Below are 7,440 nucleotides of genomic sequence, written 5' to 3' on the forward strand. Positions count from 1 at the left end.
TGGCCGCTCCCCGCCTCCCAGGCTGCGAGGAACAGAATGGAGAGCAGCAGACGCCCGACCTCCGGGTCCTTTCTCATAGAAGACACCATTACCAATCCTCCGTGAGTTGATCAAATTAGAAAATCATGTTTTGTAAACTGTGAAATGTTCTCCTCTCATCTCCTGCTTCTCTTATTGTTCCGCTTCTCTGGAGTGAGGATGGGGCTGTGGGTATTTTTCCTCCCAGAGAACACTCTGCGGTAGACAGCGACATCATGTGGCCAAAACGTAGGCATTACTGCTTATCCTATAGATTTAAAACTAGACTATTGTCTGGTCTAAGTTTATGCATAACTTTCATCTTTGAAAAATAGCTATTTTAAACTCTGGATTATATCATTTCCCCTTTTTTATTGGGTTAAAACACATAAAATGTACCATCTCAACCGTTTTTAAGTATACAGTTTAGTATGTTAAGTATATTCACATTGTTGTGAAACAGATCTCCACAACTTTTCACCTTACAAATCTGAAACTCCATACTCACTAGACAACTCCCACTTCTCCACCACATACCCCCACACACCATTCTACTTTCTGTTTCTTTGAATTTAATCAGGTTAGTTACCCTATATTAGTGGAATCACACAGTATTTGTCTGTGACTGGCTTATTTCACTCAGCATAATGTCCTCCAGTTTCACCCTGGTTGTAGCATGTGATGGGGTTTCCTTCCTTTTTTAAGACTGAATAATATTATAATGTGTGTATATACCACACCTTGTTTACCTATTCATCCCCAGGTGTGTATATGCCACATTTTGTTTGGCTATTCATCCATCTGTTCATGGATATTTGGGTTGTTTCCACCTCTTGGCTCTTGTGAACAATGCTGCTATGAACATGGGTGTGAAAAATCTATCTTTCAGACCCTGCTTTCAATTCTTTTGGCTACAGTATGTCTTTTTTTAAACCATTTCTTCAAGTGATGCACACAGGAATCAAAGGGTACTTCAATCAATTGTTGTTTTTGTGATTTAACTTTGTTTTCTGAACTGTTTGCAGATGTTTGAAAGTTAATAACTTCTCACTTGGAAAATGTGTTCTTAATTTAGGAATATTCCATTTTATACTACATTTAAATATTTGAATAGTATAATTGATCCCTTTCTTAGAGCTAATGCTTTTATTAATTCTTAATTGGCCCCTTCACACATAACCAATATAAAAATAAGATAAAGATAACATAGAGAAGAAAATAAAATGAATTTAGGAGTGGGTCAGTGTCCAATATACATTATAATCATTTTCAGTTACTCTAAGGTCACAAATTTTGCTTTCAGGAAGAGGAAAAAGTGTCCATAAAAGAACAGCAAAAACATTTTCTAAAGAAAAACTAGCTTTTCCTGGTGCTAAAAATCAATACTAATTTCTCTCTTGAGTCCTATCTAAGAAACTTATTCACACCCTGTATGGAAGTGTATATTTATTTTAATCATACTCTAGTAATGAACTGACTTAAGAAAGCAGAGCATCACTTACTGTCTTATACATGGAAATTGATAATTATTTACTGGTTTCAGGCAGAGCTGGGTATACACACTTCAGTATCTCCACATTTATGCTTTATTTTCCTCTGCTGACCTTCTTTCTCAGGTAGGCTTTCCCCATGTGATGGCAAAATGGCCAAAGTAGCTTTTAGTCTACATTTAGTGACTCTCAATAGAAAGCGCCTTTTTCCTGATAGCCCCAGCAAAAATCCTAAAATATCACTTCCTTTGACCCAGTTTCGATGGCATATCTTTCCCTTGGTCAATAGTTGTGATGGTTCTCACTTGGCCAGACATGGGTCACATCTTCATTGTTGAAGCCAGGAGAGGAAATAAGCGATTCCTGCATCATGTGGGCTGAAAATGGCCAGGCTGCTCTTGTGAAGTGAAGGCCAGCGCAAGACCTCATGTAAGCAAATCCTCTTGGATCTTACACTGATTTCACATAGCTACAGACCGGCCATTATATCACTCCGTAGTTACAATGCAACGGCATGTTTTTAATACCCAGTAATTTTGACATACTAATCAGTGGCCAACATACTGGCTACTATTGACATATTAAGAAATTATACCACATATTAGCTCTTGGAAACATAGCTTAGTTATGGCAATTTTTGTAATCCCTCAAAGTAATTTTGCTGGGTTTTTGGAATAACATGGCTGGGGGTATGAGGTGTATTCTGTTATTCAGGGTTTCTGAGGATCTAGCCTATCTCTCTCCCTCGGAGAAATAGAGTGCTAATGCCAGAAATCCAAGCACATTTCCCCCAGGGGGGAAAAAAGAATGAGAATGCATGCTGAACAAGTACCACCCAGCTTGACATCTCTTGACATCTGTCGTGGGTTGAATAGTACACACCCAGATCCTTAGCACGCGACTTTATTTGGAATAAAGATATTCATGGATATAGTTAAGGTAACTCTAACATCATCCTAGATTAGGGTTGGCCATAATCAAATGACAGGTGTCCTTATAAGAGACAGAAAAAGAAAAGATACACAGAAACACAGGAAAGAAATGTGAGGCAGAAATTGGAGTTATGTTGCCACAAGCCAAGGAATGCCAGGAACCACCAGAAACTGGAAGAGGCCAGGATGAATTCACCCCTAGAGTCTTCAGAGGGACCATGGCCCTGCCAGAACACCTGGATGTTGGAGTTCTGGCCTCTAGAACTATGAGAAATACATTTCTGTTGTTTTAAGACACAAAGTTTGTGATAATTTGGTGCAGCAATACCCTTTGCATTTATCAAAATGAACTGTCAATTCCCTAAGGTTTACGTGTCTGAGCATTTATTCTTGCAATATCTTTATCTCAATCTTTCACAAAACTACAACAAAGCCCTAGAAGGAAAAAAAGAAGGAATGGATACTAAGCAAGACAACAAGAAGAAGAAAAAGGAAGAGGAGGAGGAGGAGGAGGAAGAGGACCTAAAACATTTTAAATGTATTTTTTTAATGATTTCACAGAGGAAGGGAGAGGGAGAGGAAAATAGAAACATCAATGATGAGAAAGAATTATTGATTGGCTGCCTCCTGCATGCCCCCTACTGGTGATCAAGCCTGCAACCCTGGCTTGTGCCCTGACCTCCTGGTTCATAGGTCAATGCTCAACCACTGAGCCACAGTGGCCAGACCCTAAAACATTTTAAATTGTTTATTTTTTTTTTACCTTTTATAAAAAAAAAAAAAGAAACCACAACACAATAATTTTTCCCATGGGATCCAAGTTATCTAATCTGCTTAATGGTCAGATGCCTTAATTTAAAAAAAAGTCAATAATAGTGCTGGCCAGTCACTCAGTGGTTAGAGCATACTCCTGCAGACCAAAGGATCACAGGTTCAATTCCTGATCAAGGGCACATACCTTGGTTGCAGGTTCTGCAGTCCTGATAGGGGCCCAATCAGGGAGGCAACCAATTGTGTGTCTATCACATGGATGTTTCTTTCTATCTCTCTCTCCACCCCTCCTCCCTCCTTCACATTCTCTCTAGAAATCAATAGGAAAAATATCCTCGGTGAGGATTTTTTAAAAAGTCAATAATAATGTTCTATCAATTGTAATGCACTCCTCTTAAAATTTATTCTGTTCACATTATCTTAATGACACTGGAATCCCAATGAATATGTTGCTCTACACTGACTATTTCAGTTTTCCCACTAAAATAAACACAATTGGCCCTAGCCCATTTGGCTCAGTGGATATAGCAACGGCCCTCAGACTGAAGGGTCCCGAGTTTGATCCCAGTCATGGGCACACACCTTAGTTGCAGGCTCTATCCCAGACCTTGTTTGGGGTGCATGCAAGAGGCAACCAATTGATGTGTCTCCCTCACATCAATGTTTCCCAATTAAATTAATTAATTAAAATAAAATAAACACAATTGTATTTCTGGCTCCTGCAAGGTCTTCTTTGGTTATGGGAGACTACCTAAGACAGCTTTCCTCCACATGTTGACTCAGCATCCCAAACGGCCTCTAGATTATGGCATCTCAACATCAACCTGTGCTTTCATAATTCCTGCAACGTCATAAAACTGCACAAGAGAGTCTTGCACTGGCAATTACATACTTCTGCTAGGAATTGAGATACATCCACATTTCATTGGTCAAAGAAAATCACACCTCAAGGTAACAGGGAAGGGAAATCCTACAGTGTTCCCAGAAGGAAAAGAAATATTGTTAGTAAAATAAATAACTACTTCTCATTCTTATCTATTTGTATTCTTTTTTAAATATGTTTTTATTTCTTCATTAAAAGAGAGAGAGAAAGAGACATCAATTGGCTGCCTCCTACATGCCCTGTACCAGATTGGGAAACAACCTGCAACCTGGGCATGTGCCTTGACTAGGAATTGAACTATGCGCAACCTCCTGGTTCATAGTTTAATGCTCAACCACTGAGCAACACCAACTGGGCAATACCTTACTTTCTAATCACATAGTTATACCAGAAAATAGAGTTACACTTCTAATCTTGAAAAGGAAACGTTTTGGGTTTTTGTTGTTTTTTTGTTTGTTTTTTAGAGAAGGAACATATCAAGAATTAGTCTTCTCAAGTGCCCTGCCTTGCATTTTAGGTGATGTAAAATTAGTACTTTCCCACAAATGAAATCACACTGGTATGTATCATCATACCAAGGTAACTTGAAAATAAATTTATAATTCCTAAAATAATCATGAAACGAAAACTAATTACCAAGATTGAAGAATTAAAAGATAATAATGTATGTGGTTAACAAGATTTTGTTTCCCTTGGGATGTTTGAAAATTGGAGCCTCCATAGGAACATGAGAATAACTGTTATTCTCAGTATGTACAGCATGATGATCCTTGTCTAGTGTCTTCCAATGGACAACAAAGCTGTGAAGCTACTAACTTTAATGGATAATTAACATTAACCAAAATTAATCCAGTTGCATAACAATATTATCTGGTAAAAGATCTTACCATATAAAACTTCCTATTCTGAGGATCTGACCATTTTTCAGTCAGTAAATTTCCTAAATGACTGACTAATTTGAAATGTAAATATACCATGAAATAAACACTAAAGAATAAGTTCTGCCATAATCTATATTATTTTATGTTTTCATTAATACTGAAATATTGTTTGAATAACCCATTAATCATAGGAAAGAACAGGTGAAAAAGTAAGAAAATAAAGCAACTGGTTCATCTTTATAAAAGAAGAAGAGAGGAATTAATATAATACATTTTCTGAAAGAAATCTTAAAAAGAAAGATGAAACTATTGAAAGTTGTGTTAACTACTCAAAGATTCTGAAAGAGACAAGAATATTAACTACCAATGGGAATTCCATTCATATTTGTTTGTATAAAGAAATACTGTACTAAGTAACAAATCTCTCCACAATAATCTTGTTCTCCATTCCAGAATTACCTTTTCATTAAAAATCACCCTTTTAAACCCACTTCTTTTAGTTTAGTGATCATTAACCAATATTTGAGATTTACCTTCAAGTTAAAACCTTCAACTAACCCAGAAAACATTTTACCTTTACAACAATAACCAATATACAGGAAGAACTGTTGAGCATCAGTCTAACATTTTCTTTTTGTCAGTGATCCCAATGTATTTATGTGAAGGCGTGTCTGAATGTCTTCAGGCCAAATTCAAAAAAGGCTCTTGGTATTCGTTAAATGATGCTCAATTCCGTTAATAATCTTATTGTTAACCTCTCTGTGAAGCATTATTAGATCACTACTTTTTCAACCTATATAAATTCTTCAAGAAATAAATTGTGCCAGTTTAGCTTCAAATGCCAGCTTGTAACTCGAGTTTTTCTGGCTTGATAGAAGAACATATACGTTTACGTTTTCCATACTATTTATGATTTTTAGTTCAGCTTCAAAATATAGTTTTCTCTATCCATCCCAATTGTTTGGTCATTTTAATTCACCTTTCCAGGGCATTTTCCTCTACTTGGCTATATTTTGCTTTAGCTGATGCAATGAGAATTACATATACTTTCTGAGTACTGTTCACATAGATGGGGGAAACCTTCATCTGCTTTGTTCCTAACAAAGCTTGCTGATAACAGTCAGCATTTTATTGCCTCTTTTTAAAAAAGTCATGAATAGCCCAGCTGTAGTGGCTCAGTGGTTGAGCATCGACCTACGAACCAGGAGGTCATGGCTCAATTCCATGTCAGGGCACATGCCCAAGTTGTGGGCTTGATCCCCAGTATGAGGCACGCAGGAGACAGCCCATCAATGACTCTCATCGTTGATGTTTCTCTCTCTCCCTCTCCACTCCTCTCTGAAATCAATAAAAATAGTTTTTAAAGTTATGAATAGAACAACATCTCCCTTTATAAACACCCTGCTATGCAAAGAAAATGGAAAAAGCAACATTATGCCAAATCCAAGCCTGTTCATAACCCAATTGTTATTTTAAATAGGTGAAAACAGGTGTAAACTTGTTATTTTAAATACAATGTGTTCTCCCTCCCACCCCCCAAGCCAGAGACCTTCCCTATCTTGTTTCACTGTTGCCCTGTCCCTAGGTTCTACAGCAGGGCTTAGTTACAGTATATAAGAGAGTTATGTGCTTGTGGAATGGATCCATAAATAAACATTGTCTATGACGGAAATGCTAAGCCTGAACATTAGGAAATATAGCTATGGGAACATAGTAATGCGAACGGGCAAGAGAAATTAATTTTGGTCAAAGACTTGACATTTCACTACAAGATTAAAGTAATAAACTTGAAAATGTCACTGTAATTGACTACGTTCAGATCCTGTGTTAAATGTAATCAAGGCTACTTAGTATTTTCTGTGTGTGTTCTTTTTAAGTAGGATGCTTTTTCAAAGAACACGTCAATTTGTCCCTACATTTTTGTTGTTGTTGTTGTGGTTGTTATTTCTATGTTCCATTCAGGATGCAGCTGTAAATAATAACATAAATACCTGTGTTGAATGGTAAGATTTCTTTCAATTTTAGTGGACACTTTGAATACATTCTAAAAAGTCACATTTAAAAAGGTGATTATATAAGTTAAATTTAAAAAACATTAAAGGCGAAGCTTGAAAGTTGGACTTACATGACCAGAATGTTCCGAATTTACTTCTGGGTGTTCATTTTCTTCCGACAAGTTCGGACCTGGAGGAAGACTAGGGCTGAAGGCCATGAGGTCCGTCTTGGGCGGCCCCTCCCCAGAGCACACCCTCTGCCGCCTCTGCTGGGAGTACGACCAGCTCCCCACGGCGCTGGAGCACACCAGCACGGGCTTCCCCGGCCCGCACGCGCCCTCCGTGGGCGGCGCCGAGCACCGCAGAGCCGTGTACAGCAGCAGCGAGAGCACCAGCAGGCTGGACACCGCGCAGATGGCGATGATCAGGTACACGTTCACGTCCACCAGCGCCGCCTCCGCGCTCGCGGGG

General features: G+C 38.2%; 1 protein-coding gene across 2 annotated transcripts in view; it reads right to left on the reverse strand.

The window, feature by feature from the left end:
• LOC102768093 (protocadherin alpha-1) overlaps window positions 1-7,440 on the reverse strand; it is an 11,846-nt gene that overhangs the window by 2,328 nt on the left and 2,078 nt on the right. The window lies entirely within an intron of this gene.

Source organism: Myotis davidii, unplaced genomic scaffold (assembly GCF_000327345.1).
Source record: "Myotis davidii unplaced genomic scaffold, ASM32734v1 scaffold545, whole genome shotgun sequence".
Taxonomy (NCBI): Eukaryota; Metazoa; Chordata; class Mammalia; order Chiroptera; family Vespertilionidae; genus Myotis; species Myotis davidii.